General features: G+C 49.5%; 1 protein-coding gene across 1 annotated transcript in view; it reads right to left on the bottom strand.

The window, feature by feature from the left end:
* Positions 1–7,754, bottom strand: part of plxnb2b (plexin b2b) — an 83,296-nt gene extending 75,542 nt beyond the window's left edge. The window contains exon 1 of the mRNA XM_084450734.1: positions 7,441–7,754. The gene's annotated coding sequence lies outside the window, so the exon portion shown is untranslated. The remainder of the gene's footprint in view (positions 1–7,440) is intronic.
* Between the last annotated feature and the right edge of the window lie 6,850 nt (positions 7,755–14,604).

Below are 14,604 nucleotides of genomic sequence, written 5' to 3'. Positions count from 1 at the left end.
GGGTGGAGGGGGGGGTGGGGGGAGGAAGGACACGGTCCCGGTAATAAGGTCCTCTAACCCTGGCGGTCGCAGCGCTTGATGACTGTAATTAAAGAGCCGAGCACCACCGAGAGACCGATGACGTGCGGGCCTGACGACACAGGACGTAGACGTAGTGTGTGTGTGTGTGTGTGTGTGTGTGTGTGTGTGGGGGGGGGGGGGGGAGGGGGGGTATGTGCGAGCGTCGGCTAGTGAGGGCGCTTGTAAATATCTAGGCATCCTTTGAGAAGCCGGTGGGGCAGATTGTGACGTGACGTCTTCAAGGCCTGTGATTAGATGGAGCATCAAACCCCACGCAGGACGATTGAAACCACAAGTGAAAGTGTGAGACTGGGTTTCCCCCGGCTGCTCTGGTATTCACTCCCCAGTGGGCTGTAGTTTCCCAAGTTACACAACAGAAACGACAGAATAAAGTCCAAGGGACCACTATGTGTGTGTGGGGGGGGGCGGGCGAGAACTCGTAAAGGGGGAAAACACGCAGGAGCCCGGGTTCGATCTGACGAAACGCAGACGCAAGACTAGCCAAGTCTCCGAGAGCGTGTCGACTTTTCTTATTCCTTCCTAGCGAGTTCTGAGAAGTTGAAACCGGGTTGGGGGGGCGGGGGGCGGGGGGGGGGGCTTTGAAGCTGCACGGATGAGTCATCGTGGAATAATGCATGTCTTCGCGGCCAGGGGTCTGAACAGGAGAGCGTGGCTTAGGGGCGAGTCGGCGCCCGACGCACACAGGGGCCGCCGACACCTCCCAAAGATCTGCATTTCGAGAAGACAGTTCCCAGCCCCGGGCTGGGGTGAGACGCCGAGGATTAATATCCACACGGGCTTCTACCGGGACACGAGGAAGAGCAGGAGAGGACAAAAGACAGAAAAAAGGTTGTGAGAGAGAGAGAAAAAATAGACTAGGGAAGTAATAGGAGATGTAGGCTTGAGGGGGGGGTGAGTGAGAATGTTCTGAATGAGAACTATGCTGGTAGGAGAGACAGGAAGTGAATCCGACAGAGATTCGACGTCGATAAATCGAGCGGCGGGAAGTCATAAAGACACGGACGGGTGATTCGGCGGAACGGGGGTCTCTGGCCGAGCCCTCCTGCCCGTAATGGCCGGCTAATAGGCATAGCTGGGATTCCTGAAGCTTACCAGAGCTCCGCTGAGGAATGCCCTTGAGCAGCGCGGGCCTGCCGCTCAAAACCAGGCTACCTCGTCCAGATCTGCTGCCTTAAACACGCTTTCCTGGACTGCGTGGACCTTTGGGGATAGCCCCGCTCGGACCATAAAACCCTGACCTATTGTCCCCACCTCCCTGACCCCCACCAACACACAAACAACCTCAAAGAGAGCCCCACTTTTGACAACTTTAAGAGACCGCGAAGACCGCGGTGCAAAGCGCTAACTAGCGAACGCCAGGTGCGCTAATGTTGATCCTGTGACTGGAGCGGTAGCTTGAGAAACTCCTGCTAGGCTGATTTGAACGAGGTCCCTTTCGGTCAATTGACCGCCGAGTGGTCGTGGGCGGGTTTATGGAAACACGAGGGCGTGAAATGGCCTCGGAAACGGCCTCATAAACGAGCACAGATCATAGGCAAAAGCCAGCAGCTACATTCAAATGTTAGTTTCATATAACCTGGCCTCTCTCTGTCTCTCTCCCCTCCCTCTCCCTCTCTCTCTCTCTCTCTCCCTCCCTCCCTCTCTCTCTCTCTCTCTCTCCCTCTCTCTCTCTCTCTCCCTCTCTCTCTCTCCCTCGACTGGAGTCTCCTTTGCCAGTTCAGTGGTCCATCTCTCTCCTCATCCACCTCCCTCCACATCTCCGTCTTTCCCTCTCTCAGGCCGGCATGACCTTCATCTCCAGCTGTTGCCAGAGCGATGACCCTCCCTGCATCTGTCGCCTAGCAGCCCAGGGCCCGGGCCGAGGCCTACGTCCAGTACTTTAGAATTAATCACCCAGTGAGCACGCAAAACAGAAATAGGGGCGGGCGATGTCCCAACAGCCAATCCCATATTAACATCCACCAGCTGGACCTCCTATTACTCAGGGTGATAAATCTAAATGGTCTTGGCGAGAGGAAATGAGTCTTTTTGAGGATACACTGACAGCTCATCTGAATTGTGACCGGCGGTACGTGCTGGTATGAAACCTCGCTCAAATTGGAGCGGCTCTGATTCAAAACATTTTTTTTCTCTTCTTTTTAATTAAAAACACAAAGAAAAACCACCACGAGCGAGGTGGTCGGGCAGCTTTTTCAATTATTCTTTAACTCCGCGGCCGCTTTCAAACCCACATCTCTTTAAAGAAAGCCATACATCATCCACCCGTCAACTCCTGCAACTGCGCATTCAATTTGCGCTGAAATGATGCGTCGACTCATCTTCATTACGCTCAAAAGAGTCTGAAATCTCACGCTTCTCTTTTCTTCATAAAACAGACGCGGACTAAACATTCTCCGTCAACACCTGAGTGACTTCTCTCTGAACTCCTAAATGGATGCCGTTCGACCGGCGTGACTCGTCGAGCGCGCTCACCGGCCCGAGGAATATAAATCGAGCGGCCGCGCTCCCCCGCCTCGGACAGCGCATTTCCAGGGCGCGCGGTGAAGGTGACCCTTTTCATTTTTCTGGCCAAAAATCTGTTCCCCATCCCTCGTTCTCTCCACCCTGGGCGAGCGGGTTGACCGCCTCTCCAATGGGCGAGCGGCATCGAAAGCCCATCCAGTCTGGGTGTCCTTCAGCCAGTCAGTAGGATTTTTTTTTTTTGGGGGGGGGGGCAGAGAGAGAGAAAGAAAGAGAGAGAGAGAGAGACCGACCCATGACAGTCATCCGCTACCTCGGGGCCCCTCCTGACAGCTAACACCCCAGCCGCTCCTGATACTGCCTTTTGAACAGCGATGAGGATCATGTCTACCTTGAGGCTGATCCCCCCCCCCCCCCCCCACACACCACCCCCCACACCACCACCCACGCTCCACATCATGACAACCCCTCTCCCTCTCGGCTCTCTGAAACACCGCGTTAGCGTGTCTGGTTTCGACAACGCGCCCCTACCTTCCCAAACCACCCCATCGCACTCACTGTCACCTCATCCCGGCTCTTGAGAACAATTACCCACAATCCTTTCTGGCTCAAGTGCAAACCATCGTGAATGGCGCGAGGTATATAGACGTGGTAAGAGCGGAGCGTGGCGGCGGCGTTCGCGGGGATCCGTTTAGCGCAGGAGTGGCGTGGAGAGCCGAGCCGTGGCGGGTTTGAGAGCCCGGTGGAGAGCGCCGTGGATGGTGGAGTGCGTGGGGTTGAGAGACCAGTGGATGGCGGAGTGGGTGGGGTTGAGAGCGCGGTGGATGGCGGAGTGCGTGGGGTTGAGAGCCCGGTGGAGAGCGCGGTGGATGGCGGAGTGGGTGGGGTTGAGAGCGCCGTGGATGGTGGAGTGCGTGGGGTTGAGAGCCCGGTGGATGGTGGAGTGCGTGGGGTTGAGAGCGCGGTGGATGGTGGAGTGCGTGGGGTTGAGAGCCCGGTGGATGGCGGAGTGGGTGGGGTTAAGAGCGCTGTGGATGGCGGAGTGCGTGGGGTTGAGAGAGAGTCAAGGTTGCCGGGAGGGTAAAAGGGAACCCAGCAGAACAGAATCTGGCCGCAACGTAGGGCTAGGTATCGATTCAAATTTCAAGAATCGATTCGATTCTGATTCACAAGGTTCAGAATCGATTATCACGATTCAATATCGATTCGGTTAGTGTTAGCCTACTAAAAACTTTTTTTTTTTTTTGCTGTAACCTTAATTACATGACTGCCAAGTTATGCAACACATCAATACTACGGCTGGGTATCGATACTGATTTCCAAAAATGAATGAATGAATCATTGAATGAATTAATGAACTATTCATTCCTTTATTCATTCATTAATGAATAAAAGATCGATTTTGGGATTCATGAATCGATTCCGAATCATTTGATAGTTTTTTTTTAACCCATCCCTACCATAACGATAAGGTTGACGAGCCGGAGCGGCGCCCCCTGCTGTCGGACCGAGGGAAAGCGTGGACGCCGGTCGACCTCCGGCCGCTTGTAGACGCCGGTGGTCGGGGGAGGGTTGGCGAGCGGGACGAGGGGGCGGGTTGGCGAGCGGGACGAGGGGGGCGGGAGGGAGGCGTGCCGACACCACCCGGCCTTCTCAGCCAGCTGCCAGCGAGGGAGCATGAGAACGAACGTGATCTAACCTCGCAGGCAGGCGTGTCATTAACCACGCTGGAGCTGTTATCATCCGCTCTAAGAGCACTCACACGCGGGGGAGGGGATGGCGATGGAGCAGAGTGGAGGAGGGAGCAGGGAGGATAGGTTTGGGATTGGGCCACGGCCTCCATGGGCAAGAGTAGCAAGGGTACAGGCAGCCACGTGATGGAACCCGAGGATGATAGGTTTGGTATTGGGCAAGAATAGAAAGAAAATAGATAAAAGAAAGGATGATGAATCCTGAAGTTGCTAGGTGGTTAGAGACTGGATTGGGACAGGGCCAAGGGCAAGTGTGGCTGCCAAGAAGCCAGAATGGAATTAGACCGCTCAAACCCATCTCAGCATGATGGAGCCCCCGCACATCATAACCCCCCCCCAATATGAAAAGACAACGGCATTGCTTGGGAAAAAAAAAAGGTTTTTTCTTCATACAATAAAAAGACAAGCAGAGTACTATTCCAGTAAAATGAAAACAAAGACGAAGGATAGATTCAACTACACTTGACCTTTAAGAACCATGCTTACCCTTTAAATCTAAACTACTCGGTGTGCTGTAAAACACACCAGCAGACCTGCTGGAAGAGACAGACTAAGCTACAGCATCTGGGTAAAAGACTGAGCTAAAAACAGACACCAAATAAGGCAGGAGGAAGTAGGAATGTCTATAGTACATTTCCCCATTTTCACAGAGCAAAAATAAGTGGAACAGTCATGAAAAAAAAATTCCATTCCTCAAGCCAACATCAAATTAGGACTGTGTTGAAACACAAACAGCTGCCTGTTGCAATATGTGCTTTTCCCTCATGATTTCCGTGCTTGTATACATTATGAACTTGGATTGCATTTTTTTTGCCATTCTCTACTAGAAACACTCGCATGCGATCGGAATGAGGAAGGTCTCGTCTCTAGGAGCAACCCCAGAGGAGTATCTCTTCTTGTCTGTGCTTGTCTTTTTCACCCTTGTAGGGAGCAGCAGAAAACATTCATCACCACTCCCACACAGATAAGGTGTCTCTATTTATTCAGTGAGAAAGAGTGAGAGATAACCCCTAAATGAAGCATTGTGGGGCAGGGAGAGAGAGAGAGAGAGAGAGAGAGAGGGAGAGGGAGAGGGAGAGGGAGAGGGAGAGGGAGAGGGAGAGGGAGAGGGAGAGGGAGAGGGAGAGGGAGAGGGAGGGAGAGGGAGAGGGAGAGAGAGAGAGAGGGAGAGGGAGAGGGAGAGGGAGGGAGAGAGAGAGGGAGAGAGGGAGAGAGGGAGAGAGAGAGAGGGAGAGAGAGAGGGAGGGAGAGAGAGAGGGAGAGAGAGGGAGAGGGAGAGAGAGGGAGAGTGTGTGTGTGTGTGTGTGTGTGTGTGTGTCTCCCTCCCAGTAAGCAGATGGTCCTTATTGGCAGCCCATCCCCTCTATCAGGGGTTCTTAGGGTGACCCCCTCCCTTCTACCAGGACTTACCCCCACCGGCCATGCCCCCTCCAACCTCCACACCACCCCCCTAACCACCCCCACGCCCCCTCCACACCCCCCCCTAACACCCCACCAGCCTCCACCCCCTCCTGCCTCCATGCTCCCTCCAACCTCCACACCACCCCTCTAACCACCCCAGCCCTGCCTCCACCCCCCCGCCCCAACCACCACCCCCCTCCTGCCTCCACCCCCCCCCCCTTCTAGCCACCCCCCACCTGGACTAATCCATCTCCACCATGAGCGTTTTTTTTATTTAATGTCAGTTAATGAGGATAATCCTCAGGAAATGGAGAATCCCACGTACAGTAGGTCTGTGTGCGCGCTGTGGGAGACACAGGAACAGAGGAACAAAAGGACGACTCAGACAGACCACAAGGCAGTACAGTGAGCAGCGAGTGCCGAGCCCGAGACAGAGAGAGAGACACAGGGGACAGAGACACCAGGGACCGAGAGACACCAACTGCCAAGGCCAGGCTCCAAAGATGCACCAGTTACTGCTACATCAATAGGACTACTGTCCATGTTCTCGTGCTCACTACTACCAAATCAAAAGACAGAAAAACGTCACTTCTTTAGGTTGAGATACTGACATCGACAGGCAGGGGTGTGTTTCACACGCAGTCTCAAACAAGACGAGCTGTTTCTTGCGAAAGATGAAAGGATCTGCTGTTCCTCAGTGCAAGTGACGATCTGTCTTTGAAATCATAATTGTATCTTCCCAAGCGGAGAGAGGAAGACGGATGAAAACAGTCCTCTCAAAGAGACCGTGTCTGACTCTGAGTTGCAGGGGTGGGTAGCCTATAGGCTCACTAAAGAACTGGGTATATTGTGGCAGAAATGTTAGTTTTATGTTAGTTTTTATATTAGTGGTGTTTAAAGAAGTGGGTGTAGTGTGGGTCCATGGATAAAGAAGTGTGTATATAATTACTCTACCTCCACTACACCACTGTTGGCCGCACGTTCAACATGTGAGTCCATGACCCCATAATCATAGTTTAGCTTAATGAATCCACGCTATATCTAGGCTACTATCAGAAGAGATCAGTGTTTCAATTCGACTCCAGTGACATCCATAGGCTACTATTGAACAACAACTGTTAGAATTTGAAACATAAAGTTGGGTTGGGTGTCAACAATTTGGGGAAACCTCCACACGTTATGATTGGATTAGTCTATTATTTAAAAAACATACGCTGAACAAGCTCTCTCTCTCTCTCTCTCTCTATCATACTAGTAGTGCTAGGAAAATGATGCTGGTGCAGATTGCCGATGGTATTTCAACGCCACAACCTTGAACCTCGGTTCGGGATCGATAATGTCAGAAGCACAAATAAATAATCCCCGTCCGCCTCGACTGAGAAAGAGTAGCCGGCTACGCAATGAGATCAGTCTGGTTTAAAACATCTAAACAAAGACAGCACACTACAGTTCACAGATCGAGACAGTACTAAGTGTTTTTAAACCCAACTTTCCTTTTGGGTGTTCAGACCGTAACCATCCTGCCCCTCGTGTAGGCAGCGGTGCTGCCATTCGGTGCCTTGTTTACTAATATCGTCGCTGGCATCTTTTTACGCACGCAAATTGAAAAGGCGTTGCACGCGTAAAGGGACAAGTTAATACTTGTAGAATAGAATAACTATCAAATGCATGTGCGCAGCAAACCCAGTTCTAAAGACTTATAAAAGAGCATCGTTGCTCGATGGGATATCCAACACCCCGAACTCACCTTAGATTAAGGAACAGTTGCACAAACGCCAACAGTCAATACTTCGAGTCCCCCTCAAAACAAAAAAATAAGTCCACAAGCAAAACGCATGTAAAGTTCACATGTTCCTCTCCCCACACGCGCGGGGGGAATGCAGGAAGGCACTATTCCGTTCTGGAGGACCGCTTGACTCAATCCACCAGAAAAACGATCGCGCAACTCAACAAAAGAGTCCAGAAACCAGCAGGGACTTTCTCCACGCCCAGGTACGGGATCACATGGTGATTCCAGGTGTGTTTGGTTTCAGCTCAGTTGGCAACACACCTGTGAGGTCCGCTCGCACATCCGCTGGATGTCATTGGCAATAGACTCTGAACCAGGAAATTAGGGGGAATGCGCGCAGCACCAACCGGGAAGAGAGGGGAACAGCCTGCTTTCTCCTCCCCCTCCACACTGTAGACAGATATGCTGCCTGAGATCACAGACGGAATGAGATTGGTGACGAGAACTGCAAAAATATAAATGATAGCACGCTGTTCAGGATGCCGAGCGCAATGCACTGGGATGTTTTAAGGAAATGGGTATGTTACAGGAGATGAGTCGACATCAATAGGCTACTCCGTGTGCACTCGCTGAATATAGCCTACAGTCATCCGAGCGAATGCTTATTTCATAGTTTTAAAGTGGTTTTATCTTAATCCAGGACAGATTATATGCCTATAGGGAGATTAGGGTCGTTTCATTCCTCGGGTTAAACATCTGTTCACAAGCTAAACATTCAAACCTCATATTTGCTGCCGTTTGGAGACAGTGGTTGATTCAAGTCTAAACTCTTTGACAATGGGTTTTTGTCAACCATATAGGCTATATATATATATATATATGTATATATAAAACACTTAAAAGCTATAACATAACATTCCCCCATATCAAGACTAGGCCTACTTTCAAACACATTTTCTGACATCTGCTTCATTCCAGGACACAAGTTTCAGGCTGAAACTTGCTTCAGGAACTGAAGATCTGTTTGCAGACGAAGTGCTTAGTCACCCTCCCTAACATGTCCTAATAAAAATGTTAGTTCCACCATGGAGCCCTGAGTCACATAACCCCACAGCACCGCCCTGTACAGTCATACAATGCGTCTCACATCCAGATTGTATCTGGATATGATTTAAACTGTCCAGTGTCCACATTGACATCCGATTGAGATCAGAATGCGTTTGCGTTCACACTTGTGTTCAGTGTGTTCACACCGGTCCCTGACCACCTTCTGAGGTGGTTTGGCTGATTAGATCACAATCTGTCCTCAATGCATTGTGGGTGCATTTACACCTGTACTTCCACGTGGTGAAGCGCTCCCCGATTGCAGTCAGATCACTCAAAACACATTTTAATGTCAGGTGTAAAGGGGAATGCTGCCCCGCCACCTTTGTCATGTGGTGTGTCTAGAGCTGTGTTGGGAATCGCTCCCTATTCACTATATAGTATAGTGCACTATATAGGCATTCAGCCATTTTGTTTGTAGTGTCCGAATTCTCCACGGAATTTTCGTTCCCTATATACTCCACTATTTATTACCCACAATTCACCTTGATTTGCAGGGAACAGTGCATGTACCCTACATTTTCTCCGTTCCCTAGGTAGTTCACTACATGGTGAACCCTATATAGGGAATAGGGAGTGAGGGAACGAGGGAGCGATTCCGAACACAGCCTAAGGTGTGTAGTCCTAGACCTGCCATGTTGGGGACCAACACAGGTGTTTCAAAAGAATGAATTAGTTCTACTGTATAGGATTCTATGCAGTAGAGCCAATCAGATGAATTGAAACACCTGTGTTGGTCTCCAACATGGCAGTTCTAGGACTACTTTTGAAACTCATTACTTTTACGAGTGATCTATGCCCATGCAGACGAGGCTGTCTGTCTCGGGGACAGGGACGCGGCTTCTTTGCGTGAGTCAGACGCTTGTTGCTGACACAGCAGGAGCGGCGTTAGAGACACAGAGAGAGATGGAGATATGGCCTTCACAGCTCCTCACATTGACTGATGAGATCAGGGGGAAACTAGGCCGTGCCAGACAAGTGTCAGGCAAACAGACGGCGGGAGATAGAGGGTGAGAGACAAACACTCCCTGAGCAGAAACACTGATAGGACGGAGAGATGAGGATGGAAGCCAGCCAAGGGGAGAGGGGACTGTTTTGGTTGCTTGAGTTCAAATGGTCTGGCCTGCTTGTCTAAAGAGTAATGTGTTTGAGGCTTGGAGTTAGCCAAGGGATGTCATCATGCCCCAATGGGCACATAAAAAAAACCCTGTCTGAAGCTATTGGAATTGAGAAAGGAAAGTGTAATCAGCTGTCAGATAAAAACAAGGAATCTTGTGCATAGAATAGGATTGCTGCCTGCAAAGAATAGTTCATTGTCTGGCCAATGATCATTAGTAAACATTTTATCATCAACAGTATGAGTAGTGGTAGCCATGTTGAGAAAACAGAGATGGAAACATTCTTACACAATGAATGGACAATGAAATGCTTCCTGTGACCAAGAAGAAATGAATGATACTTATTACATTGCTATGCAAGTCTTTGTGTTGTTCCTGTATTGGTTTTGAGTGGCCATTCAACATCTAATCCAAACTTGAACTCGATAGGCTAATTTGTTTGTGTTACGTGGAGAGAGTGCCCTCTACTGGCTCAGAGGGGTAGTGTGTTATTATTACTATCATGCCCTCAAGTATCAAGTCGTTTTATTACCACACAATGAAATGATTGGTATAGAACAAAAATGTGTGTGTGAGTCACTCAGGGGTATGTTTGTCTTGGGCCCAGGGGGAATATTTTACAATAATTCAATGTCAGAGCATTAGATTTGCCCGTTTGAAACAGAGGCCGCTTATTCTCAGAGCAAGCCTGAATAAGCACTGCAATCTCCATGACTGCATATTTGTTTGGCATATACGATAGTGCATAAGAGATAAATAAAATACTTCTCACAACGCAAACAACATTCCACGGTGTAGCCTTTGTATACGGCGGCGCTAGGCTACCCACTGAGCAAAGACACGTCTAAAAGACGTCCTTTAGACGTCTTTTTTTGTCTTTTTCGGACGTCCAAAGACATCCAATTAGGAGCCAGAATGAATGTTTTTTTTTAACGTTCAGATATTGAACCCGTTCTGCACGTCCACAGACGTCTTAGAGAGGTCCAAGCCAGACGTGTGAATATTGAGGGGTCCAGCAGACGAACACACGGGGTTCAGGACCGACGGACGTTATTAAGACGTGATCTGAACCCCTGACGTTGCGTGTTTGCTGGGTACTGTGTGGAAGGAAGACGTAACATCACTCTTTTTTTGTCAGCGGGTGAAAGTTCCCAGACGCATTGTGATTGGACGGAAGGCTGCAGACACGAGGATAACAGATGGAGCTCGCTCTCTCAGATACAGGAAGCTGTCACGGGTGGGGGCGCGCGGGGGCACGCGGGGGCGCGTGCGGGGGCGCGTGAGGGCGCGCGGTGACAGAGGAAGGTTATTTAAAGCGATGAGGAGCAGTTTGATTTGAACGCCTGCCTGACCCCACGGCAGGGCACGTCACCTGGCTGTCAGTCGGACGGAGCTATGAGCTGTGCGAGAGGAATATTGAGAAGCCCAATTTAACAGAGCTCTATCTTTCTGAGGCATTTTGCGCAACAGGGAGACATCAGGGTTGGCAGAGAGAGAGAGAGAGAGAGAGAGGGAGAGAGAGAGAGAGACAGAGAGAGAGAGACAGAGAGAGAGAGAGACAGAGAGAGAGAGAGAGAGAGAGAGAGAGAGAGAGAGAGAGACAGGGGGAGTGACAGCGGGAGAAGATGGTGTGAGTGTGACTCGGGATGGGAATAACCACAAACTGGGAATAGGGAGGCAGCAGTGTGTGGGTTGGTGTGAGCCATGTGGTGAGGCGGGGTTTGGTGTGTGTGTGTGTGTGAAGGGTGTGTGGGAGAGAGTCATGGATGTATTGAGTATGTTCGCACCACTTCCGTGTTTAACGGTTGTAACTAAGACATGAACTACAGGATGTGACTGTAACATTGTCTGACTGTTTTGTAACCTGCTTGCGTGCTCGTGAGCGGGTGAAGAGAGACGTAAATAAACCAGGAGTGACGTTCGTCTTCCTCCCGTTAGACCTGAAAGCCCCTCTGCCCTGGCTGAGCTAACAGGACTGGCATTTCTGGTTTTTCCCCACAGAATCTAATCACAGTTTTCTCAGCCCACGCTTTGTCCAGGTGGACAGAATGGGACGCTTTGTCCAGGTGGACAGAATGGGGGACAGTCTGCGTCAATATCTGTCCTTTACCCTGATGTGATGTTAGTCAGACCACACACACACACACACACACACACACACACATCTGCCCAATCACCAATCAGGGCCCGACTCCCTTGGATGACTAAGGTTTGAGAATATGTGATTAGGTTCAGATTCCTTTATTATCACATCCATTGTACAGGTACAGGCTACATTTCTTATGTCCTGGTTCCTCAGGCCAGAACATTCTTATGGCGTACATAAGAATGAACATCTTGAAGAATGTGGAACATAAGAATGAACATCTTGAAGAATGTGGAACATAAGAATGAACATCTTGAAGAATGTGGAACATAAGAATGAACATTTTAATGAAGAATGTGGAACATAAGAATGAACATCTTGAAGAATGTGGAACATAAGAATGAACATTTTAATGAACAATGTTGAGAATAAGAACCCAGATAGCATGCGGATCTGGGCCATATACAGGCCAGATCTGGCCCTTGTGGTTTAGTTCTGGCCCATATATGGCCCAGATCCGCTTGCTATCTGGGAATGAACTTAATGAACATCTTAGCTGGGTCAGCCTGGTAGCCTACTCTCAGTCTATGGACTTTCAAAGACACAAATCCCAGAACATTTCCCCCCCAAACAAAAAACATCATAGGCTACTTAACCTTCTAGGACCTCGTCCGCATGATACAAGTCGATCCATAGGCTGGATCCTGATCTGAGGATTGATTTCTAGATTGATGGCAGAAGGAAAAAAGGCCCAGCATGGTTGGATCTACGGACCGCCACAAGGCCCGTTTTGGACGGCGGGGTGTTATGTGGGCCGCACAGTAGACCATGATAGCCAAGCCATCTGCTGCTCTCTATTTTCATCTCTGTGCCTGCTGGGAAGACCAAGGGACCTTAAGGGACTTCACACGCCGGCCTCTAACAGTATATATCCAACACATATTTGTTCAATAGGTCTGCAGTAATCTCAGCCTCGGGGACACGTGGACCAGATCTCATTTGTGACCCGTCCCCAGGTGATTACTGGACTCGCACTTTCCTGAGTGGACGGTGGACGGAGAGTAGAATGTGAGTCTGGAGAAACAAAAGAACCGACAGAAAAAATGTAATAAAGGCACCGTAGAGAATTAGAAGAGTTGTTCTCATCATCGAAACGAAATTACTACAACCAACACACCTCAATGAGGAAGTTGTCCTGACTGAGTGAGTTTACCTCTGTCGTCCATATTCCCTGGGTTGTGGACTAGAGGGAGGAATTCTGTGACTTATCAGGTTATGATGAAACAGAAGCAGGATCCATTTGTGGCCCAAACACGATGTAATCCCCTTACCTGCACATTTACCTGTCCCTGTTTGATCCTGATCCTAGTGGTCTCTATGGGGCATGTTGGCCTGACTCTGTCGGCAGTAAATCCCCCCTTGTGTCGGCACAAGCAGCTTTGCACCTGGCTTATCTGGTGAGCTTCCTAGCCACCTGCATTATCCCAGAGAGCTTTTACAACAGCATGAATGCTTCTAATAATCACACTCAAATGTCTCGTGTTATGACATTGCTGCATTAAGGCTATAATTGGTTGGTTGGTGTTCAGTTGTTGTTTTTTTGTAAGAGTCAGGAGAGGAATATCCCTCTACCACAGATAGGCCTATATTTATAAATCGAGTCCATTTGTGAAAGTACATGACTGGACCGGAGTCTCCCTTGCGCTGGCCTGCATTTAACGTTTAAGATTTTGAGACCGGTGTGATGTGTGCCCTCGGTCTAGTCTTGGGGAGATGAGGACTCGTGCTACAGCATTCTGTATCTGTATTTGTAATTGACTAATAGCTTTCTTTGTTAAAACAGACAAGAGAATTACAGTAACCCAGCCTGCTAGTGATAAAAGCATGCATTAATCTTTCAGTGTCAGCCTGAGAGAGAAACGGTTGCACCTTGATAAAAAGATGTTTTCATTTTTTTTTTTTTATATGGGTTTCAAAATTAAGATACGAGTAAAGCTGGTGGAAATTTTGTGACATCCATACAATTATATCAGGAATACAATTTGCAAGGCAGTCAACCATGCTGTAATTATTGAACCAGAGCCAGTTGAGGACTGCCTCCGGAGAGACTGGGCCAAATTTCAAGTCCTTCAATCGTGATCTACAGTAGCCAATCAAAAGCCGCGCTCAGGTCCAGAAGTTCAAGGGCAAAGAGCTTTTTTGGAGTCAGCATTAATTCTAAGGTCAAAGGTCATTAACAACCTTGACTAACACTGTTTCCGTGGTATGATGGGCACGAAAGCCGGGCTGGAAAATGAGGTACAATAGCAACTAGGAAATCATTTAACTGTTAACATTGAACACACACCCCCCCTCCCCCACCAGAATTGTACTTAAAAAGGGAATGTTGGAGATTCGCCTAAAATTGCTACGGACTGAAGAGTCTAGCCTACCCCACCTGCAGGTGGATCACAGGCAGGTGTCTGACAGGAAGCAGGGCGTGAAACTGGTCAAGCACGTCACTGACGCCAAGACCATCAGCACAGGCTCCCCCCCCCCCCCCCAAGGCTGTGATCTTACCCCTCTACTCTTCTCCCTGAACACCAACAGCTGCACCTCCAGCCACCAGTCTGTCTTCTGAAGTTTGTGGACGACACCGCCCTCATCGGTCTCATCTCTGAGGGCGACGAGTTCACCTATAGGTGAGAGATCGACCAGCTGCTGTCCTGGTGCGTCCAAAACAACCTGGAGCTCAACGCTCTCAAAACAGTGGAGATGATTGTGGACTAAGCCCCCCCACTCCCACCCACATGCCCCACCCATCACACTGAATGACACGCCAGTGACCCCTGTTGACTCCTTTTAAGCATCTTGGGCACCGCCAACTCCCGCAGG

Source organism: Borostomias antarcticus (assembly GCF_949987555.1).
Source record: "Borostomias antarcticus genome assembly, chromosome: 16".
Classification (NCBI taxonomy): Eukaryota; Metazoa; Chordata; class Actinopteri; order Stomiiformes; family Stomiidae; genus Borostomias; species Borostomias antarcticus.
This window is presented reverse-complemented; position numbering and strand designations above follow the sequence as displayed.